Here is a 14,583-nt window from a genome sequence, read left to right as displayed (position 1 = left end):
CCGGTGGCTGGTGGCCGATAGGTCGCTGGTTCGGAACCCCGTTTTGACTTGGTGGGAGAACCCTTTGGTGAGAATGCCAAGAGTGTGCAAAGCTGTCATCAAGGCAAAGGGTTGTAAAGGGTGGCTAAGTAGTAATCAATATGTTTTTGGTTACTACATGATTCCATATTACAGTTTTGATGTCTTCACTATTATTCTATAATGTAGAAAATAGTAAAAATAAAGAAAAACTCTGAAATGAGTAGGTCTTCTAAAACTTTTGACCGGCAGTGTACCTACCTACACTTTATATAAAATGTGCTCTTTTAGTATTTCTCCAGATGGTTTCCTGAAAAAGAAAGCCTCCACTTCTATGTCAAAGATAATAAAACACTGTAGTAAATACTATAGTAATGTCTGCAAAAACACTACAGTAATACTAGTCTACTACAGTCTGCAAAAACACTACAGTAAATACTACAGTATTGTAAAGTCCACAAAAACACTACAGTAAATACTGCAGCATAGAACAGTCTGCAAAAACACTACAGTAAATGCTACAGTATACTATAATCTGCAAAAATACTACATTAATTACTATAGCACATACTACAGTTTTCTTTTACTACATTTATATTATAGTTAACTGTAAATACTACAGTATACTAAAGTAAATATTACAGTAAATACTACAGTATTTACTGTAGTGTTTTTGCTGACTTTTGTGAATACTACAGTGAATCCTACAATAAAGGCTGAAAAAAATACTACAGTGAATACTATAGTATTTATACCATATTATAGTATACTATAATATTTTTATGTGGGTTACTCTTGTTGCAACGCTGGCTAGTTATATTCTCCACAGCAGCAGGCGATTTCAGGTAAATTCGATAGATAGATGTTTAACTAGACTTTCTCTGGACTTGTTACAGGTTAGTCAAATGAAAGATGCACTATGCAGAAATCACTCTGCCATTTCCTGGTTGCTAAAAGTTAGTTTGCCTAACAGTTCGCCTAATTTCAGTTTATGTGACAAATCAAGAAAGTATAGTGTAGAGCCCTCAAACTCTGGACTTTGAAGCCAGTTCCACTGTGTTTTTTCATTGGTCCCCTCTAATCAGGCACTGATTTAGACCCGGGACACCAGTTGTGTGCAATTAAATATCAGGCATGTTGGCAGTTGATGTTACTCTTCAATAACACAGACCCAAAGCAAATCAGGGGGAGAAAAAAAGGTTTATTCAAAGAGGACAAATCATAGATGCTGTGCTGAGAAGTAGATGTTCGTTCTTCCCTATCCTCAGTGATTCTCTCCATAGAACAAAGAGGCAGGATATAGTTTTATAACCGAACCCTAGCCTGTGGTTGACCAATTAGAATTCCTTGCAATAAAACTGGGTCAATGGCCAAATAACAAGTATCCTGTTTCAGGCTCAATGTCTAGACAAATTCCTCCCATGTCTCTGACCCATTGATCATTAATTCCTGATTACAGAAAAAACACTATTTCCATTGATCGTTAATTTCCTCTTGACCTTTAATCTTCTGCGTTGTGTATTTATCTTCAAAATATTCTTGCACTCCCCCTAGACCATTTTAAAAATACATATACTTAAATATGTATTTTTAGAAAATAATAAGAAACATGAAAATATAGGCAGTGTCACGTCCTGACCATAGTAAGATGTGATTTTCTATGGTAGAGTAGGTCAGGGCGTGACAGGGGGTGTTTCGTGTTTTTCTATGTTTTCTATTTCTATGTTTAAGTTCTAGTTTTTCTATTTCTATGTTGTTTTTTGGGGGTGTTGATCTCAAATTGGAGGCAGCTGGTCCTCGTTACCTCTGATTGGAGATCATATTTAAGTAGGGGTCTTTCTTCCTGGGTTTTGTGGGTAATTATATTTTGAGTAGTGTTTGTTTCTCTCTGCGTCATGGTTTGTTTTGTCATTTTCAGTTGTTTGTGTATTGCAAAGTTTCACGGATTTAATAAAATGTGGAACTACAACCTCGCTGCACTTTGGTCCGATCCTTTCGACAGCCGTGACAGGCAGTATAAAAAACATTAGCAGTAAGCATAAAATCATTCACATTAAACACCTTGCATTTCTATCAAACACAAAGGGCATATTTTACTTGCTGTTACAATAAGAAATAGATTTCAAACAAAGTTATCGAAAATAAGAATTAACAGGTGTAATGATGTGGTGTATGACTCCTACCACATCCTGTATTAGGGTGCGTACATCCTCAAGGGTGCGTGCTCAGCCACCTCCTGTACTCCCTGTTCATCCATGACTGCATGGCCAAGCACGCCTCCAACTCAATCATCAAGTTTGCAGACGACACAACAGTAGTAGGGTTGACTACCAACAATGACGAGACAGCCTACAAGGAGGAGGTGAAGGCCCTGGCAGAGTGGTGCCAGGAAAATAACCACTCCCTCAATGTCAACAAAATGAAGGAGCTGATCATGGACTTCAGGAAACAGCAGAGGGCGCAGTGGAGAAGGTGGAAAGCTTCAAGTTCCTTGGCGTACACAACCCTGACAAACTGAAATGGACCACACACACAGACAGCGTGGTGAAGAAGGCGCAACAGAGCCTCTTCAACTTCAGGAGGCTAAAGAAATTTCGCTTGTCACCTTAAACCCTCACACATTTTTACAGATGCACAATTGAAAGCATCCTATCAGGCTGTATCATCGCCTGGTATGGAAACTGCACCGCCCGCAACTGCAAGGCTCTCCCAATGGTGGTGCATTCTGCCCAACGCATTAAAACTACCTGCCCTCCAGGACACCTACAGCACCCGATGTCACAGGAAGGCCAAAAAGATCATCAAGGACATCAACCACCCGAGCCACTGCCTGTTCACCCCGCTATCATCCAGAAGGTGAGGTCAGTACAGGTTCATCAAAGCTGGGACAGAGAGACTGATAAACAGCTTCTATCTCAAGGCCATCAGACTGTTAAACACCCATCACTAGCACATTAGAGGCTACTGACTATAGGCATAGACTAGAAATCACTGGCCACTTTAAGGAATGGAACACTAGTCACTTTAATAATGTTTACATATCTGGCATTACTCATCTCATATGTATATACTTTATTCTATACTATTCTATGGTATCTTAGTCACTTAATAATGTTTACATATCTTGCATTACTCATCTCACATGTATATACTTTATTCTATACTATTCTATGGTATCTTAGTCACTTAATGTTTACATATCTGGCATTACTCATCTCATGTGGGTTTACTGTTTTCTATACTATTCCACGGTATCTCATTCACTTTATAATGTTTACATATCTTGCATTACTCAGCTCATATGTATATACTGTATTCTATACTATTCTACTGTATCTTAAACCGTTCATATGTATAGTCTTAATTCATTCCTACTTAGATTTGTGTGCATTGGGTATTTGTTGTGTAATTTGTTAGATATTACTTGTTAGATATTACTTGTTAGATATTACTGCACTGTCGGAGCTAGAAGCACACGCATTTCGCTACACCTGCAGTAACATCTGATAATCACGTGTATGTGACCAATAACATTGGATTTGATTTGATTTTGATTAGGAGGAAACTCACAAAATAAATAATTGTCTGCAAGACAATAATATTCATTCATCCTATTGGCAAGGTAATCGTCCACAGAGTCCTTTAAAAGTGACCAGCTCTTCCACACTGGTATCAGTCCCACATAGATAACTATCAGAACTTACGTTCTGACAGTCTGCCGGTAGTGAGGAATTCTTCTTCCGTTCCACTGGTTGATGAGGACTTCTTTAACCTCTCTGGGAAATGTGGGACGCTAGTGTGACACTATTCAACAGCTAGTGAAATAGCAGGGCGCCAAATTCAAAACAACAAAAATCTCATAATTCAAATTTCTCAAACATACAACTATTTTACACTATTTTAAAGATACACTTCTCGTTAATCCAACCACATTGTCCGATTTCAAAAAGGCTTTACAGAGAAAGCATAGCATTAGATTATGTTAGGACAGCACCTAGACAAGAAAAACCACACAGCCATTTTCCAAGCAAGGAGAGGCGTCACAAAAACCAGAAATACAGCTAAAATTAATCACTAACCTTTGATGATCTTCATCAGATGGCACTCATGTTACACACTACATGTATGTTTTGCTCGATAAAGTTCATATTTATATCCAAAAACCCCATTTTACATTGGCGTGTAATGTTCAGAAATGTTTTGCCTCCCAAAACTTCTGGTGAATGAGCACATCAATTTACAGAAATACTCATCATAAACGTTGATAAAATATTAAACTGTTATTCAAAGAATTATAGATACACTTCTCCTTAATGCAACCGCTGTGTCAGATTTAAAAAAAACTTTACAGCGAAAGCCCACTTCGCAATAATCTGAGTACAGCGCTCAGAGACGAAACCAAACAAGCCATTTTGTGGAGTCAACAAAACTCAGAAATAACATTATAAATATTCACTTACCTTTGATGATCTTCATCGGAATGCACTCCCAGGAATCCCAGTTCCCCAGTAAATGTTAATTTGTTTCGATAAAGCCCATATATATGTCCAAATACCTCCTTTTTGTTTGCGCGTTCGGTAGAGAACTCCAAATGCACTGTGCTCGCACAGTTAAGTTCAGACGAAAAGTCAAAAAAGTTATATTACAGTTCGTAGAAACATGTCAAACGATGTATAGAATCAATCTTTAGGATGTTTTTATCATAAATCTTCAATAATATTCAAACCGGACAATTCCTTTGTCTTCAAAAAAGAAAAGGAACACAGCTAACTCTCACGGGAGCGCACGCCACTGAGCTTATGTCATTTTCTCAATCATCTGACTCCAGACCTCTTATTCTCTCTCCATTCACAGTAGAAGCATGAAACAACATTCTAAAGACTGTTGACATCTAGTGGAAGCCTTAGGAAGTGCAAAATGACCAAACAGACACTGTATACTGGATAGGGAATCACTTGAAAAACTACAAACCTCAGATTTCCACACTTCCTGGTTGGATTTTTCTCAGGTTTTTGCCTGCCATATGAGTTCTGTTATACTCACAGACATCATTCAAACAGTTTTAGAAACTTCAGAGTTTCTATCCAAATCTACTAATAATATGCATATCCTACCTTCTGGGCCCGAGTAGCAGGCAGTTTAATTTGGGCACGTCATTCATCTGAATTTCCGAATACTGCCCCCTGTCACTAAAAATGAACACTTCACTGGTGATCTTGTATAATTTAATGTACAGGCCTTGGGTCAAGGGACATTGCTTCAGCTTCAGACGGCAGATTATCATAACCTGTAACGAAGGAAACAAAAAAGTGAAAGTAACATGTCCTGGTTTCAAGAGAAATTGACATTTCACCTAGATATCCCTAATATGATGACTGTGGTGTACAACATAGAAGCTTATCAGGTTCTGATCATTTTACTATACTTCTTCACCTGAGATTGACCCCTGATTGCTAATCAATCAGTTCTTCATTCTCCAGGCTCCGCTTTGTCATCAAAATGGACAACCTTGCAATGAGTGACATGTATCCATCGTGATTTTCTCTGGACTTTCACTGCTGACCTTGTTATGAGCAAAACATGATAAAGACCTTCCCAGTTTGGCCCTAATGTCTCTGTTACATATTTTTTGACCATCACCCACTGTCTTGGTACTACAACATGTCCCCCCTCGGGAGTTATTCCCCATGCCTCTTTTACTTGTCTGTCTGCTTCCCCTGCTGCATTAGAAAGTTGTATGCAATAGTTAAGCATTGTGTCACTCACAAAGTGAACGTCTGCTTTTCTCAAATCTACCGTGCCTGTCACTATCATATTGTCCATTGTAGTAACTGCCCAGCCTGCCTTCCTCACACCCCCCTTCACAATGCTTGAACCATCTGTGTATGAGATAAACTCAGGGTTTTCCAACGGATGACTCTTAATAAACCCATCAGAGAGCTGATCCAAAACCAACTCACAACAGTCGTGTTCTAGTAATGTGGTATCTGGAGAAAGCATCAGAGTAGCTGGATTACATGGTGTGCCACGTTGTATGATGATGTTATACAACTTTTGAAGTTAATGTAATACCATTTTTAAGTGAGAGAACCACTCTGGAAAAGGGCGGAACAGCTCCTCCGGACGTGAAAAATATTTTAAATTCACTGTCTAGTGACATGAATAACCATTTCAAAGTAGAGAAGTGTCGGCAACTGATAATGAAGAAATATTCCGTCTTTGTTGACAAAGATGGAACATGGAATCTGTCTGACATGCAAAAAGCTTAGGGAAAAATACAGAGAATGTCTAACTCGTTGACAAAAGCACGATGGTCTTTAACAGTATTAGCCGAAATCAGAAAAAGGGAAGATAAATTCTGTCTTGAGAACCGTGATAGGAAATTACAGAGAGATAAAGAGAGTTTGAGGGCTCTTGGTGAACAGATAAAAACCTTAAAAGAAGAAATTCAACAATTACAGGCAAGGGTCGTAAAAGCAGACTTGGCCCCAACCTGTGGACCTTTTGTTCCCTCAGTCTACCCTCAGGCTGAATTGTGCAAGGATGATAGGGTTTCAAGCATCTGGTCTGCATTGCGTGGCTTTGAGTCAATAGATTCTGACAGCGGTGACGAACAATGTCTTAGGCCAACCAGAACACAGGCTGTAAAAGGTAGTAAAGACAAACCTCCGGTGACAGTCATCACACATAAATCAGCATCTCCAAAACAGTTGGATGAATGGTCAAAAACTTTGAAGCATCCACGAGACACGGGTATGAAGATGTGGGACCCAGTAACTCTACTTGCACATTATCATCTGCACATCTATCACTCCAGTGTTAATGCTAAATTGTAAATATTTCTCCACTATAGTCTATTTATTGCCTTACCTCCCTAATCTTACTACATTTGCCCACAATGTATATAGATTTTTCTATTGTGTTATTGACTGTTTGCTTATCCCATGTGTAACTCTGTGTTGTTGTTTTGGTCGCACTGCTTTGCTTTATCTTGGCCAGGTCGCAGTTGTAAATGAGAACTTGTTCTCAACTGGCCTACCTGTGAAATATATATACTTGTATATATATTTATTTTATTTTTTATTTTGAAGCGTTATACGAAACTCTACAATCTACATCCTTATGATGGGTTACAGTTATTAGTCTTTGTTTTGAACAACCATGAACAGTGTAGTTGAAGAAAAGGTTTATAGAGCTGTGTGTGGTGAAGAGCAAGATGTGGTATGGATGGAGAGCCATACATGTTTTCTTTAAGGGTCTGACCAATGCAACCACCAATTGGGGAGAGATAACCAAATGTGTTCAAAAACCGAAAGAACCGTTTGTTGAATTTGGAGAAAGTTTTAGAGCAGAGGTGGTTAGACACAGTGTGTCACGTCCTGACCATAGAGAGCTCTTATTTTCTATGGTAGAGTAGGTCAGGACGTGACTGGGGGGGTTTATCTAGTTTATTTAGTTCTATGTTGTTTGGTTCTAGTTTCTGTTTTTCTATGTTGGGGTTTTTGGATGATCCTCAATTAGAGGCAGCTGGTCATCGTTGTCTCTAATTGGGGATCATATTTAAGTAGTTGTTTTTCCCACCTGTGTTTGTGGGAGATTATTTTATGTTAGTGCATGTTGCACCTCTGTCGTTACGGTTTGTGTTTTGTTTATGGTTTATTGTTTGTCTTGCAAAGTTTCACATTAAAATAAAAGACGTGGAACGATACCCACGCTGCGCTTTGGTCTCCTTCCTACGACGATCGAGACAGAATCTCTCACCACCAGAGGACCAAGCAGCGTGGCCAGGAGGAATGGACATGGGAGATCATCCTGGACGGCAAAGGATCCTGGACGTGGGAGGAGAACCAGGCCGGATGGGATCACCTCCCATGGGAGGAGGTGGAAGCAGCGAGGGAGGAACGGCAACGAGATCGGGAGTCACGGCAACGATGAAAGCCCGAGAGGCAGCTCCCCCCAAAAATTGGGGGGGCACACGGGGAGATTGGCGGAGTCAGGGTTTAAACCTGAGACAACTCCCTGTGCTTACCATGGGGAGCGTGTGACCAATCAGGCACCGTGTTATGTGGTGATGCGCACTGTATCTCCAGTACGCATTCATAGCCCGGTGCGCACTGTGCCTGCGCATTTGCCGGGCGAAAGTGAGCATTCAGCCAGGACGGTTTGTGCTGTCTCAGCGCTCCTGGTCTCCGGTGCGTCTCCTCAGTCCAGGATATCCTGCACCGGCTCTACGCACTGTGTCGCCAGTGCGCCTTCACAGCCCAGTGCGTCCTGTGCCAGCGCCCCGCACTTGCCGGGCTAAAGTGAGCATTCAGCCAGGACGGGTTATGCCAACTCTACGCTCCAGACCTCCAGTGCGCCTCCACGGTCCAGTATATCCTGCACCGGTTCTAGGCACCAGGTCTCCAGTGCGCCTCCACAGCCCAGTATGTCCTGTGCCTCCTCTTCGCATTCTCCCTGGAGTGTGTGTCCTCAGTCAGGTACGTCCTGTACCTCCTCCTCGCACTCTCCCTGAAGTGCATGTCCTCTGAAGTGCATGTCCAAGCTGCACCTCACACTCTCCCTGAAGTGCGCCTGCCCAGTCAGGTACGTCCTGTGCCTGCTCATCGCACTCGCCCTGAAGTGTGTGTCACCAGTCTGGCGCTACCTGTTCCAGCTCCATGCACCAGGCCTCCAGTGCGCCTTCCCAGTCCAGAGCTCAGAGCGACAGTTTCCAGTCCGGAGCTTTCGGCGCCGTTTCACAGTCAGGAATCTCCTGAGACGGCCTACAGTCCGGAGCCTCCTGAGACGGCCTACAGTCCGGAGCCTCCTGAGACGGCCTACAGTCCGGAGCCTCCTGAGACGGCCTACAGTCCGAAACCTCCTGAGACGGCCTACAGTCCGAAACCTCCTGAGACGGCCTACAGTCCGGGACCTCCTCATACGGCCTACAGTCCGGGACCTCCTGAGATGGCCTACAGTCCGGGACCTCCTGAGATGGCATACAGTCCGGGACCTCCTGAGACGGCCTACAGTCCGGGGCCTCCTGAGACGGCCTACAGTCCAGGGCCTAATGAGACGGCCTACAGTCCAGGGCCTCCTGAGACGGCCTACAGTACGGGACCTCCTGAGACGGCCTACAGTCCGGGGCCTCCTGAGACGGCCTACAGCCCGGAGCCTCCTGAGACGGTCCGTGGCCCAGAGCCTCCTGAGACGGGCCGTGGCCCAGAGCCTCCTGAGATGGTCCATGGCCCGGAGCCTCCTGAGACGGTCCGCGGCCCGGAGCCTCCACCGATGCTGACGGGTTTGCAGGATAAGATGGTTCTTCGTCCTGCACCAGAGTCGCCTCCTATTCTGGCGGATCCGCAGGATGAGAGGGTTCTTCGTCCCGCACCAGAACCGCCTCCGATGCGGGAGGATCAGCGGGATGATAAGGTTCTTCGTCCTGCACCAGAACTGCCACCAACACTAGACACCCCCCCAACCCTCCCTTTTGGTTTCAGGTTTTGCGGCCGGAGTCCGCAACTTTGGGGGGGGGGGGGGTACTGTCATGTCCTGACCATAGAGAGCTCTTATTTTCTATGGTAGAGTAGGTCAGGGTTTGACTGTGTGGGTTTATCTAGTTTATTTAGTTCTATGTTGTTTGGTTCTAGTTTCTGTTTTTCTATGTTGGGATTTTTGGATGATCCCCAATTAGAGGCAGCTGGTCATCGTTGTCTCTAATTGGGGATCATATTTAAGTAGTTGTTTTTCCCACCTGTGTTTGTGGGAGATTATTTTATGTTAGTGCATGTTGCACCTCTGTCGTGGGTTACCCAACATGGAAGATGAAGATGCACTCAATTCCTCCAAAATGGGGCAATCACCCAATCTATACACAATGATTTGTGAAAAAACTTTTGTTTCCACAACTACTGATTGGGAGCGACAAAACTACGGCAACATCATCGACAGGCTGTCACGACTGGATAGAGACATCAGTCAACATAATAAACCAGCTGTTATCAGAGTTGTGCAGGTTCCGAGTGAAACCAGCAACATTATTCGTTCAGCAGAAGAGAAACCTGGTGTACAGTTGAAGTCGGAAGTTTACATACACCTTAGCCAAATACGTTTAAACTCAGTTTTTCACAATTCCTGACATTTAATCCTAGTAAACATTCCCTGTCTTAGGTCAGTTATGATCACCACTTTATTTTAAGAATGTGAAATGTCAGAATAATATTAGAGAGAATGATTTATTTCAGCTTTTATTTTTTTCATCACATTCCCTGTGGGTCAGAAGTTGACATACACTCAATTATTATTGGTAGCATTGCCTTTAAATTGTTAAACTTGGATCAAACGCTTTGGTTAGCCTTCCACAAGCTTCCCACAATAAGTTGGGTGAATTTTGGCCTATTCCTCCTGACAGAGCTGGTGTAACTGAGTCAGGTTTGTAGGGCTACTTGCTCGCACATGCTTTTTCAGTTCTGCCCACAAATGTTCTATAGGATTGAGGTCAGGGCTTTGTGATGGCCACTCCAATACCTTGACTTTGTTGTCCTTAAACCATTTTGCCACAACTTTGGAAGTATGCTTGGGGTCATTGTCCATTTGGAAGACCCATTTGTGACCAAGCTTTAACTTCCTGACTGATATTTCTCCAAAAAGTACGATCTTTGTCCCCATGTGCAGTTTCAAACCGTAGTCTGGCTTTTTTATGGTGGTTTGTAGCAGTGGCTTCTTCCTTGCTGAGTGGCCTTTCAGGTTATGTCGATATAGGACTTGTTTTACTGCGGATATAGATACTTTTGTACCTGTTTCCTCCAGCATCTTCACAAGGTCCTTTGCTGATATGAAACAGACCAAATTTATATTGGTCTAATGAAGATTGACGGGCGGCAGGTAGCCTAGTGGTTAGAGCGTTGGACTAGTAACTGAAAGGTTGCAAGATTGAATCCCCGAGCTGACAAGGTAAAACTCTGCCCCTGAACAAGGCAGTTAACCCACTGTTCCTAGGCCGTCATTGAAAATAAGAATTTGTTCTTAACTGACTTGCCTAGATAAAATAAAAAATTAAATAAAATTGATGCAGTGGTGTGGATAGGCTCATTTGAACAACCTATTTTAGGACTTGATGTTACTATGCAACTTTACTCTACACTGAACATTTCTGAAGGGAAGGTGACGTGGCAAATTAGACAACTGCAGGGATCTACAGTTCAGAACCATCCTATTTGGACGACGAAGAAAAAGGAGTGTGTAACTTTGGATATGGAACCAATGTATTTGTCAGGTGTTGCCCCACTTGCACAAAACAATATCCCGTTAGCAAGGAAGCTATGGCCGCTACTAAAGTAGTGATTAAAGATGTATGGGACATGGGTATAGTTGAAAAGACACATTCTGCCGACATGTTGTTCATACTCTTTCGACAACGAATCGAGCTGCACAGGTCATAGCTGCTCGTTGCGCCGGTCCTCATAGGATAAGAGTTGAATACCCCTTATGTAGAGAGTCATTGTACCATCTAAACCGCTGTGAAATATATTTTCCAAACCAAAAAAATATTATTTACAGCTGTTTGAAGCTGGTGTGCAAAACCAAAAGTAAAAGAAGCAAATATTAAACTTATGAACGGGAAGCATAGAAATAGCATGCATAGAACAGATCTACCACTTCTTAGACTTGCTTTCAATGAGAATGACAGATTTATAACACACATTTCTATGTGAATTTGGTCAGCTAGTCCAAAAAGTTACACATTGCAGCTCAAGCTTTTTGCTACATGCAATTCGTAATCTCTTCAGATGTAAAACTTTAAACTCAACCACAGGGATGGGTATTTTTCTTCCTCACATCTCCAACAGCAACATCAGTCTTCACACGATTGGCCAAAAAACTTAACAAGGCTTTTCATTCGCTAAACCAAATCAGGTCACCCAGTTCACATGATCACATAGGTCAAAATAACTTGCTGGACAGTACATCAAAGAATTCAAACCAACAGTCAGGGTTGCAATGTCCACAGTTTTCCAGTCAAATTGGGCTACTTTAAAAACTATGTCGCGGGTGAAAATGTATTGGTCGTGGGTTGTTTTTTTTTGGACTATTTCTATGTTAGCCTATAACTTCAGTTTACTGTTGTTGTAGCCTTGTGTTATTATGCAATTATTAATGGACATGTTTAGTTAATTAAATTGGAAGTTATCAAAGCTCTATTGAAATTGCCCATCAGTTATTAGAACGCGTTAGATTGATGGTAACAGTAGTCAGATTAGGCTACAGGTTTAAAACAAAAAAACACTGGCTGTTGTTGACAAGCATATTCAGTTACTACATATATTATTCATATTTAATTCAGTGATTGAAATGATGACCCCATCCTCAGTAGCCTATTCCAGCAGGCTATTGGGAAACACAAGCACTTCTTACCTCGAAATCGCAAAGCTGTTCATGTTGAAGAAATTAGCCTGTTAATTTGAACTAAGAAAGCTGCTAAATTGTTCAGTTTACATCTTGCCTACAATAGGCATAGGCTACTGTAGACTATCTGAAATTAGATGTAGGACTATCAGGGGCAATAGGCTACTGTAGACTATCTGAAATTAGATGTAGGACTATCAGGGGCAATAGGCTACTGTAGACTATCTGAAATTAGATGTAGGACGATCAGGGGCAATAGGCTACTGTAGACTATCTGAAATTAGATGTAGGACTATCAGGGGCAATAGGCTACTGTAGACTATCTGAAATTAGATGTAGGACGATCAGGGGCAATAGGCTACTGTAGACTATCTGAAATTAGGTGTAGGACTGTCAGGGGCAATAGGCTACTGTAGACTATCTGAAATTAGATGTAGGACGATCAGGGGCAATAGGCTACTGTAGACTATCTGAAATTAGATGTAGGACTATCAGGGGCAATAGGCTACTGTAGACTATCTGAAATTAGATGTAGGACTATCAGGGGCAATAGGCTACCTGCCTTTATCTAAGCAAACCATGGCAAAGTTGAATTACAATCGTGAACCCAGATTTCAGTTTGTAGCCTATGCCTATTGAAATGACAATCTCGCAAATGGGCCATTTATAACAGTTTGTAGTTAACATCTGGCACATAATAACAGCACAATTGCCAGAAAATAGCTTAACATTAGTTTCCGAGATCCTCTGTTAAATTTTCATCCCTCAAACTCTCTTGTTGGATTTATCTATAGTTATGCACATGCGCAAAAGGGATTTATTTAAGCAATAAGGCCCGAGGAGGTGTGGTATATGGCCAATATACTACGGCTAAGGGCTGTTCTTAAGCACGACGCAACACGGAGTGCCTGTACACAGCCCTTAGCAGTGGTATATTGACCATACATCACAAACCCTGAGGTGCCTTATTGCTATTATAAACTGGTTACCAACATAATTAAAGCAGTAAAAAGACATGTTTTGTCATACCCGTGGTATACGGTCTGATATACCACGGCTGTCAGCCAAACAGCATTCAAGGCTCGAACCACCCAGTATATAATTACAATTATAAACCTGGTTCAGCATTGAATGTTGATTGGCTGAACACAAAAAAAACCCGTTGTACTGTTCTAATTACATTGGTAACCAGTTTATAATAGCAATAAGGCTCCTCTGGGATTACTCATTGCGTAATGCTTAAGAACAGCCCTTTGCCGTGGTATATTGGCCATATTTTTTTAGTTTATTTTATTTCACCTTTATTCAACCAGGTAAGCCAGTGAGAACAAGTTCTCATTTACATCTGCGACCTGGCCAAGATAAAGCAAAGCATTGCGACAAAAACAACAACACAGAGTTACACATGGAATAAACAAATGTACAGTCAATAACACAATAGAAAAAGTGTATGTACAGTGTGTGCAAATGTAGTAAGATTAGGGAGGTAAGCATAGGCCATAGAGGTGAAATAATTACAATTTAGCAATAACACTGGAGTGAAAGATGTGCAGATGATGAGGTGCAAGTAGAGATACTGGGGTGCAAAATAGCAACAAAAAAAGAACAATATGGGGATGAGGTAGTCGGGTAGGCTATTTACAGATGGGCTGTGTACAGGTACAGTGATCGGTAAGCTGCTCTGACAGCTGATGCTTAAAGTTAGAGAGGGAGATATAAGACTCCAGCTTCAGTGATTTTTGCAATTTGTTCCAGTCATTGGCAGCAGAGAACTGGAATAAAAGGCGGCCAAAGAAGGTGTTGGCTTATATACCATACCCCCTCGTGCATTATTGCTTAATCATAGCAGTCAAACAAGTTAAATCGACATCCATTGATGGAAAATGATCTGGCGAGTTTAATAATGGCGAATTATCTTTTCTCTTGCGACATATTCAAATTCCTTTATTACGTCATGTCATAGCTTGCAAGAACTATTATTTTGAGGAAAACAGAATAATGCTGTCACGGTTGTCGAAGGGTAGAGACCAAGACGCAGCGGGAAAATGTACACTCATCTTCTTTTTGTTGAGTGAAGAAGGAAAACACATAAAACTTATACAAAACAAAACGAACTTGACAGTCTTGTCAGGCAAACAGCTAAACAAGAACAATCTCCCACAAAATCCCATGAAAAAC

General features: G+C 41.7%; 1 non-coding gene across 1 annotated transcript; it reads left to right on the top strand.

The window, feature by feature from the left end:
* The first annotated feature begins 293 nt into the window (after window positions 1–293).
* On the top strand, window positions 294–346 carry LOC115147929 (U7 small nuclear RNA). The gene has a single exon (XR_003866513.1). It is a non-coding gene; the product is annotated as a U7 small nuclear RNA (small nuclear RNA).
* Window positions 347–14,583: the final 14,237 nt, after the last annotated feature.

This window comes from Salmo trutta, chromosome 14 (assembly GCF_901001165.1).
Source record: "Salmo trutta chromosome 14, fSalTru1.1, whole genome shotgun sequence".
In the NCBI taxonomy this organism is placed as follows: domain Eukaryota; kingdom Metazoa; phylum Chordata; class Actinopteri; order Salmoniformes; family Salmonidae; genus Salmo; species Salmo trutta.
Note: the sequence above shows the minus strand (reverse complement) of the source record. Positions and strands in the feature narration are given on the sequence as shown.